Source organism: Perognathus longimembris, chromosome 12 (assembly GCF_023159225.1).
Source record: "Perognathus longimembris pacificus isolate PPM17 chromosome 12, ASM2315922v1, whole genome shotgun sequence".
Lineage (NCBI taxonomy): Eukaryota > Metazoa > Chordata > Mammalia > Rodentia > Heteromyidae > Perognathus > Perognathus longimembris.
The window spans coordinates 32,368,608-32,378,678 of record NC_063172.1 but is presented as its reverse complement, the minus strand read 5'-3'; positions in this window follow the sequence as shown (position 1 = coordinate 32,378,678).

The following is a 10,071-nucleotide window of genomic DNA, read 5'->3' as shown; positions in this document are numbered from 1 at the left end:
AGTGAGAGAAAGAAAACACCAATACACAGACACTCTCCATTCTGCCTCTGGTATCTGTTAATGTGCCATTGGCCCAGGCAAATGACATAGCTTAGCACAGACTCAGAGGATGGAGGAAACTTCTCTGCTTTCTGATAGCTTTGAAGGGGAGGAGCTGTGTGATACTGTGGTTTGTTTTGGTCAAGCTAGCACTTCCCAGTTGTGCTAAGCAATCCTGTAGAAAGTGGAGACTCATGAATGGGACTCAAGGGAGAGTCTTGTGGCTGTGTTGCCATATGTTTTCTGTGGGACCTTAGAAACATCACTCATCTCCACGCCCCATCTCAGATGTGGGAACTGAAGCACAGAAAAATGGTTTCATTTCTAAGGTCCCATCCAATACTCTAATTTTATCTTTTTTTTTTTTCCCAGCAAAGGAGTCAAGTTCAAAGCATCCATTATGCTAACTAAAAACATACTGAAGTGTGTTGTTTTATAGTGCTGTAGGGGCTTTTCCTGACCAGCCAAACCCTGAGGCAAGACTCAGAGCAAACCTTGTGGGGTGCCAGGGACAGGGGGCACTGCCAGGGCAGTCCTGTGCCAGCCCAGCTGTGGCCACTTCCAGCTCCTTTCAAGTTTAACTTGGGTGAGTGGGAGGTGGGAATCCACTTTTATTTTTGGTCCGCTTCCTGCCGATTGTGATTCTTCCGTTAAGGTTCTGTGCAAGTTGAATCTCACCTCTACTGTTCTCTGCTGGGCCAACTTCTCCTTTTATAGGTGTTTTCTTTTGTAGGGGTGGTGGACGCAGCCACATTTTCCAAATACAAACAAGCTGGAATGGAAGGGGTCCTTGGGCATATTAGTGCTTGGAGCATTGCCCCAGAACTCTGCTGAGCCCTCAGCCTCCCTGATGGCTCTGCTCTGCTTCTCCTCACATTGCCAGCGACTCTTACCAGAGAGGAGAGGATGTCAGTGAAAATGATTCTGTGCTTTAAGAAACTTTGGAGAACCTCCTTCAGGGGTTGGAGCAGAATTGTGAATTTTGTCTTTCACTTGTAGAAACAACTATAATGACAGGAGGTTGTGTGGCTGTTTATATTCCTTTACCTCTTACTCACACTAGACCTTCACAGAGATTCATCCTAGAAGGCTCTGAACAGAGCCCTCTGGGCAGCTCCTTTCTCTCTGGCTCTCCATATTTCCTTATAGACAGAACCACCAGCAGAGAAAGTGCTGGAAGGAAAAGGAGCCACAGAAAGGCAGCACCATGTCTAAGGTGGGAAAGGCTTTCCTATGGCTGAAGTGGAATTGCTAGTGGGCAGAGTTGGGTTAAGATCCTGAGAACTCCTTGAATCCTGCTGGTAGCAGTGCCTTAATCCCTCTACCCCGATACCATTTGACAAATGGCCATCCGGACACCCCGTGCAAATTCTGTCTGCAAGGGATTTCCAAGGTCCAGGGCTTAAAATAATGATGAAGATTGTGGTGAAAGCCACCAACCTGTCCTACAACAAGAACTTTTGAGTAAAGATGGAAACACCTTTGGGCCGGGGGATGTAGCTCAGTGGTAGAGTGCTTGCTTGACATTTATAAGGACCACAGTTCAATTCCAGCAAACCAAACAGGAACAAAACAAATGAAACAAAATGAAACAGCACCACCTTTCATTCTCAAGTAGCTTCTTCTGGCAAGCAAAACTGAAAACCAGGACACAATCCCATGGAGTAACTGGTGAACCTTTTTAAAGATGTGAAGGTGCCCAGCAGGAGGCTTGATTAGTATGAGGCAGTTTCTTGGCGAAATAAAAAAAAGGTAAATAAGATGATCAGATTTCCAACCAAATTTAATGTTGAATCGATGTGTCAGGAAAAGATAAAACAGTGACCTTGGAAAGTGAGACTACAGTTGTAAGGTACAATACCCTTTATTAATTGTAATTGGGGACAGGAGAATTTCCTGTCAATCAGGAAAGGACTTAGCATGGAAGATATGAAAGGCAAGTTGAAGAGTAGGTAAGTATGGATAACTGACCAAAGGAAAGGGAGCTCCCAGAAGGACAGACAGGACCATTGAAGCAGCCAAGGATATAAGTCTCTCAGCAAAGAGAGACAAAAATCTGTAGGATGTCTTTTTGATACACAATTTATACCATGGGATAGAGACGTAGAGAGAGGAGACAATCAACTAGGACTCTGACTCTGAGAAGACAAGAACATTTTGCTGTGAGCAGATTTGGAATAAAGACCACCAGATGGAATTTCTTGGAGGCATTTCATCCAACCACTGATTGTGATGCTTCCTCAATGGCCATGTGGAAAGATTGGAAACAACTTGTGTAACCAATAAATGCTAGGCCTTATTAGTCTGTGTCCTGCAAATAAGACTGCACTTTCCCTTATTAACCCAATCAATTTGCTAGAGTACCCATTGGCCTAATGACAGGAAATTAGTTTTTCTCAATAGCTGCCCAGCTAATTCTAAGATCACTTCCTTATTGTATAATTAAAAGGGCTCACCAAGTTACTGCTCTGGGAACAAAGGGATAGGCTGCTTCAAAGGCAAATCCTGGGTTGCAACCAGGAGGCAGCAACTGTCATTACTCTCAGAAGGGAGAATTTTTTTGCAATTGTTTATTTTTATTTTTATTTTTATTTATTTTTCTTATTTATTGTCAAGAGAGGTTATTTCTTATTTATTGTACAGCGAGGTTACAATTTCATATGTTAGACATTAGATACATTTCTTGTACTGTTTGTTACCTCCTCCCTCATTCCCCCCTCCTGGGAGAATTTTTTTTTAAGCTTTCAAGAAAGCCAAGTTGGTCTCTGCAAATATCTTGTTGCAATGCCAACAATCTTATCTTTTATTGTAGTGCCTGCCCTGGACTAGACACTTAGGTAGGTGCTGTAGTAGATGAGATATAGGTTTAAATGCGTAAGAGTCTCAAGTTAGATGACTTAAACAGCCCAGAGTTTGTCTCTGTAGAATGACTGGATTGTTTGCCCTATTCTGTAAAGTCATTCAAAGCCCTTGGTCCTATCTTTGGACTATTGTCCTTCCTCACACCCTCCATGGTGGCTCACCACCACATCATATACCAGCCAGAGAAGAGGAAAAAAAAGGGAAAAAGAGACAGTTTAAAGCCTGTAGGTTGAACCTATAGGTTTTTCTCGAAGTGTGTATGTGTTGAAGAAAGATAACGCATACAGTAGGTGAAAATCAATAGCTTTTGCCATAGGCACATAACACACATATATAACAGCTTTTTTCTTTTGATATTGTTTGCCAGATATCTTCTGGTTTCTCTTCTGGTTTAATTAAGTAGTGCTTTCTTAGCCTAACCACCTCCTTTATTGAGCACAAAAGTCAAGTGGAGTCAGTTTATCCTGTAACTATTAGCAACTTCTGATACTGTGCCTGAAAAGGATATTAGAAATGTTTCCCATTATTCTTAACTTCCACGAGTGTAATCGAGTCAGTAATGAGTGAAACAAATTCAACTTTACAAAGTAACTTACTAAGGTTAGGAGAAACAGGACATGTGATTTAAACCAATTTCATCTAAACACAAAAATCTAATGAAACACTTTCATGGGGGTAGTGGTGGACTTTTATTCATCCTTGCACTCCCAGTGCCTTATACAATGCATGCCACATAGTAGGTGCTCAGTAAATGTTTCAGTTGTTGTTCAATGCGTTGATAGATTACTTGGTAAGGAGCAAGCCAACATATCTCAGAGTAAGTAGTCTAGACCTACTAGGCTAATCACAAGGTTTCTGGTGCCAGAAATCTCTTAAGTTAAAGATTGCAATAGAGAGATCAAAACTATAAAAGAGTTTAAATTCTGTTTTCTTATGCTGACATACCAGGGTTAGGAATTAAAACATGTTGTTCAGCAATAATTCAAATAGAACTAGACTCAATTCTTTGCCTACATAAAAAATAGATCAAAAAGCACTTCAAAGGTTCGAAAAGATAAACCTTTTCTTTAGAGTCACTTACACAAAAGAATCATAACTTTAAGACAAGTTTTAAATACTAATGGTTTGAACACTGGAGATACAGATTTCATATCTGGGAACAAAGGAAAAACAATGAATTTTATCCTCTGGAGATCTGAGTGACACCCCATTGGAAGGAACAAATCAAGAGTACTGGTTAACCAAGTGCAATTACAGCCCAGCAGAAGAGTCATAGCAAGGAGTGAACCCAAATGACAAAATAAAAACTTCCCCAGATGATGAGGACCCAAGTTATTGCATCTCCATGGTGACAGAAGATGCAGTATTTATACCTTTATTTACCTTTCTATTCAACCCAAAAGAAAAAAAGCATGGCACTTGCCATGGCAACACCTGCATCATATATGAATGTATTGCTTCAGATACGTGGCCCGCTGCCCTAAAAACAACAAACACATACCACGACGTGAGCGTCATGTGAAGCCGCTACTCATTTTACAATGTTTTGATGGAAAAATATATCCCGCTGGACTTTGACATCTTTTCTCTCAAGGATTGTTTTCAGTGGCAGAAACCGCAGGTGTCGCTCTGCTTCTTGCTCAGCCTCCAGCATCCTGGGGGGGGGGGGGGCGGGGAGGGTGATGAAGATGTGTCATTGCAAGTGAATACAGGAGGAAGTTCAGGGTGAATGTCAGGAATAGGACTGGTCAGAGGGCTCCAGGGTTGACAGGGAGGAAATGACCCCTCTACCTGTGCCTGACCCTACCCTATTGGGGAGCAAAGGAGAGCCATTCATATCCACAGAATGACCTGAAAAAGCCTTGGAAGGATTTTTTCCCCCCTCCTAATGCATTTCATTCCTCAGTGTGCATTGGAGGATGAAATTTGGACTGTCACATCTTCTAATGTAATGATCTAGAAGAATAATATCTTTATCCCCAAGTAGCCAGGTAACCTTGGCTCCTTGATGTATTGGCCTGATTAGGTCTTGTGATAATTGACCCTTGCCAGTCCCTCCAAAGGGACTGAGAAGAAAGGTGTTTGGGGAATTGACTGCTGCTGGAATGGACAGCCTTGTCATCTGAAGATCTTGGAAGAATTGGACAGCGAGTGGCTGAGAGATGGGGGCTCAAGGCACTGAAGGGCTAAGGGATCAGGAGAAAGAACAAATAAGAAATGGTGATTGCATCTTCCTCATGGACATAGCAGACTTTAAAAATAAACTTCAGAGTTGGTCCCTGGCATGTTAGGTTTTTGGTTTTTTTCTAACATGTCCTCCTGTTGGCGTGACATCTAAGTTTGGGGGCTGGCTGAGAAGTGAAGATTCCATGGGTTGTGCAGTCTTGATTCCATCCTTTCTTGGGTCCATCAAGATAGCATCTTTCTCAACTGAACCTTGTTGGGATGATCATTGCCCTACATGGTACAGCAACTTTCCATTGTCTCCCAACCTTTTCCATTCTTATTTTATTGGGTACTTCTCACCCCTTTTATTTTCATTTTTATGGCCACTATACTCACTTGCTTTCAACCCTGATAATCAAGTGGAAAGTTCTGAGAGCCTTATCTGAGAGCAGGGCCATTGTGTTCCCTTCCCAGCTTGGCATTCAGCTGAGCGGCAGGTGCTTCTGGCTGTCTGGTTACATTTGTCTGGAAAGGCTCTGCTGTAGTGTTGGGCATGCTCCACATCTCAGCAGGTCAACATTGAAAAAGTTTATTTTTAGTTTAAGTGAAACCTGGTGGCTCCCTTGAGCATCTTCCTTCTAAGTCTCACTTCAGAGATGAGGCACTGCTTGATGTCCTAGAAACACTTTAGGAAGTGGAAGACAGAGTTGGAGGGTCATACTCAGGTGCTTCCCTATTTGAGTCTTTTTTTTTTTTGGCCAGTCCTGGGCCTTGGACTCAGGGCCTGAGCACTGTCCCTGGCTTCTTCCCGCTCAAGGCTAGCACTCGGCCACTTGAGCCACAGCGCCGCTTCTGGCCGTTTTCTGTATATGTGGTGCTGGGGAATCGAACCTAGGGCCTCGTGTATCCGAGGCAGGCACTCTTGCCACTAGGCTATATCCCCAGCCCCCTATTTGAGTCTTGAAGTGATGAGAAGCAACATTCACTTACAGCCCATTGGCCAGCCTGGCCTCGTAGCTCACCCACCACTCAGGGGGGCGGAGCACAGGAGTCCTCATGAGCAGTAAAATCCCTCTCCACATTCTCATGCTGTCTGGCAACCAATCTGGTAATTCCAAGAATAAAACAGGGTACTTAAGGTGCAGGTAAAGTCTCTTTCAATGAGTGGACCATTTGCAAGGCAATTGAGGGGTCATCTTTTTAGTGAGCCTTTGAGGCGATTCCCTCAAGTGATTAACTGATACGCTTAATGCATATACAGCAGGAGAGAACAATGTTATCAATTGTTATTTTTTTAAGTCACAATTCCTCTTCAATGCTGGCTTTCGACTAGGGTGTCCCCGATGCTGTCTAGCCATGGAGGGTGGGGTGAAGGTGGGTGGCTGTGGCCATGTATGTTAAAGGTGTCCTAAGTGAGGCGGAGCCTTTTCCTCTGCACCCCTGGAAGGTGGGGAAATATCTTCCTGGCACTTGGTGAACTTAGCAGCACTGGGTCTCAGTCCTGGATTGCTGTTGTAATTGTCTCTGCAGAAGATTGGTTCTAGTAAGCCCTTGTGAATGACCAAATGCACAGATCATCAAAACCCACACATAAAATGGCATATTTGTTTCCTGATCTGCTATATAGCCTGTGCATGTCTTTGTGTACACATCAAACCATCTCTAGATTACCTTTAGTCTATAATATCCTGTAAATATTAGATGAAGAGTTGTTTTACTGTATTGTTTAGGGAAAAATGACAAGAATAAAGGTCTGTACAAGCTTTAGTACAGACACTATTTTTGGAGGTGAATATACTGGCCTTCAATTCTTCAGCTCTATTTTCTGTTTTTTCTTTGAACTTATTTATTTTTGACAACCACAAGTTTGCAAGACAGTTGGAAGGACAGGGCAAAGAATTATTTTCCAATGATTTGGAAGTAAGTTTGGAGGTGATGCTACATCCCTTCCAGAATTGACACCGTGGTGCCTCATATAACCATGAAGCAGCCATCAAGATCAGAAAGTTAATACTGCTAACTTGCCACTGGACTCCCTTGCAAACTCATCAGTCATTCCAGTTAGAATACATTTACTAGGTCAGAACCACAAGTTGTGTGTAATTTTTTTTTTTTTTTTTTTGCCAGTCCTGGGGCTTGGACTCGGCCTGAGCACTGTTCCTGGCTTCTTTTTTGCTCAAGGCTGGCACTCTGCCACTTGAGCCACAGTGCCACTTCTGGCTTTTTCTATATATGTGGTGCTGAGGAATCGAACCCAAGGCTTCATGTATACAAGGCAAGCACTCTTGCCACTAGACCATATTCCCAGCCCTGTAATTGTTTTATCTCTTTCCTTTCTTTTATTCTAGAGTGATTGTTATTATTTCCTTGACTGTTTTAGGAGTTGTAGATACTTAGTTGATAGAAGGTCCATCAGTTGGGGCTTACTTCATGCTTCTTCATGGTTGTATTTCTATTATGCAGCATTGGCAGGAATACACAGGTGTGTTGGGTGCTTCTCTCACTGTCTAATATCAGGTGGCACATGACTTCAAATTGTCCCATTACTTAAATGTTTTCTCAGACTGTCTGGTTAGTTAGGTGTCTGTCAGGCTTCTCTAGTGTAAAGTTCTTTTTTTTTCTGAATAATATATGATTGGTGGGGAGGTTCTTTGAAACCATGAAAATATACTATTCCTTATGAAAGTTTCATTCAATTATTTACTCATTTATGTTTGCATGAATTTAGGGTTTCCTATTTTATTTAATAGATTATAATATTGCACTCTCACTTATATTGATGTCAAAATTGTCCCTAATTTAGGCTGGAAGTCCATCCAAGCAGCTTCTAGGCTCTTTCCACAGGTCCCCATAATTCTCTGAGGATTTTCTTGCATTCTGGCATAACATAATCCAAATTTATCCTATACTCTTCCCTAGCTAAGTCTTGGACATTTTCCCAACAGACTCTTAACTAGTAATGGAGCATATAATCAGAAGCCAATATCAGAGTGTGATCATTGTTCTTGTGATATCCCTGGGCCAAGATCTAACAAGTAGTGGTGTGTGTGTGTGTGTGTGTGTGTGTGTGTGTGTAGTCTGTGATTTCAATTAAATATATTTCAATGAATATATTTCATTTCTAAGATACCAAATAAGTTTTTAAAATTATATGCTCCAGTCCTGTTATTATTTCATATTTTTCTACATGTTTTGTTCTTTTTCAAAATTAAAAAAATTATATGCTGGGAATGAAATTCAGGGCCTTTTATGCATTCTAGGCAAGTGTTCTACAATTGAGCTACATTCCCATTTCAAATTTTGTTCATTTTTTAATGACATCTTCCATTTATCATCCTGAGTATCGTTCACATACTGCTGCTGCCTCTTCGCCCTTCTTCTCTTCTTCCTCTTACTTCTTTTTGTGATTAGAAACTCGCACACAGTTTCATTCATTTGAAATGAACTCATGTTCAAATTTTATTTACTTATTTATTCAAATTTTTATTATCAAACTGATGTACAGAGAGGTTACAGTTTCATACGTTAGGCATTGGATACATTTCTTGTACTGTTTGTTACCTTGCCCCTCATACCCACCTCCCTCCTCCCCCTTTCCCTTCCCCCCCTGAGGTGTTCAGTTCACTTACAGCAAACAGTTTTGCAAGTATTGCTTTTGTAGTTGTTTGTCTTTTTTTACCCTGTGTCTCTCAATTTTGGCATTCCCTTTTAATTTTCTACTTCTAATACCAGTATACATGGTTTCCAATATACTCAGATAAGGTTACAGAGATAGTGTAGGTACAACCACAGGAAGGTGATACAAGAACATCATCAATAATAGAAGCTACAGATACAGATGGGACGTTGAAAGTAGTTACAACTGTGGTATAACAATCGTCTCCATAACATGGAGTTCATTTCACTTAGCATCATCTTATGTGTTCATAAGGGTATAGCTATTGGGCTCTTGTGATGCTCTGCTATGACTTGCCTAAACCTGTACTAATTATTCCCAATAAGGGAGACCATAGAGTCCATGTTTCTTTGGGTCTGGCTCACTTCACTTAGTATAATTTTTTCCAAGTCCTTCCATTTCCTTACAAATGGGGCAATGTCGTTCTTTCTGATAGAGGCATAAAATTCCATTGTTTATATGTACCACATTTTCCTGTCATGTTCAAATTTATTAGATCAATTTCTTGGCATTAGATTTCTGTAGTCTGTAACAGTTTTGGCTTGCAGGCTTATTTTAAACAGAAGCTATGCTTTCTTTCTTCCTTTTTCTTTTTGATTATGGAGATATTCTTGCAATCAATCCATTTTGCTTTTTGTCTGTGAGCTTCCAGGTCTTGAAATTGAACTTTGATGGTAAACGTAGGTTGTCATGAAGTGTTGTTTCTTTGCTTCCATCTCCCTTGGCTTTCAACTTTCTATGAAGTTATAATCCTTTTATTAGGGCAGTACCTTTTTATTTATTTTTTCTAGAGCTAAGTGCAAGAAGGTAACAAGTATTTTTTATTTTATTTATTGTCAGTGATGTACAGAGGGGTTATAGTTTCATACCCTTTTTATTTTTTATCTCCTTCTATAATCAAGAAGGTTGTGGCCTCATGCTGGCCAACACACAAAAGACTTCTGGTCCTTATTTCCCTGTCTTGTTTCTTGAAGCTTCTGGCTTCTGATGCCTCTAACTCCAGGGCCCAGACAACCCACAGAAAAAAATCTTGACTTTAGAGTTTTGAAGATACGTTGACCTAGATATCTCTTCTCTTTCCATCCCTTTCTATTTTAACATGTTTAAAGCGATGAACCTTGGATCTCACTTACTGTCATGCACCTTCTATATAATGTTCAGCCACCTGGAGCCTCTTAGCCATGCTTTGACTTCTGGAAGATTGGGATGTACAGTCCTTTACTTACTATTACAGGAGCATATGCACCAAGAGTTCAGAAGATGCTAAAAATTAATATTCTTCCCAAATGTCCCAGATAGGCCTCAGGATGATCTCTTCTCTGTATGTT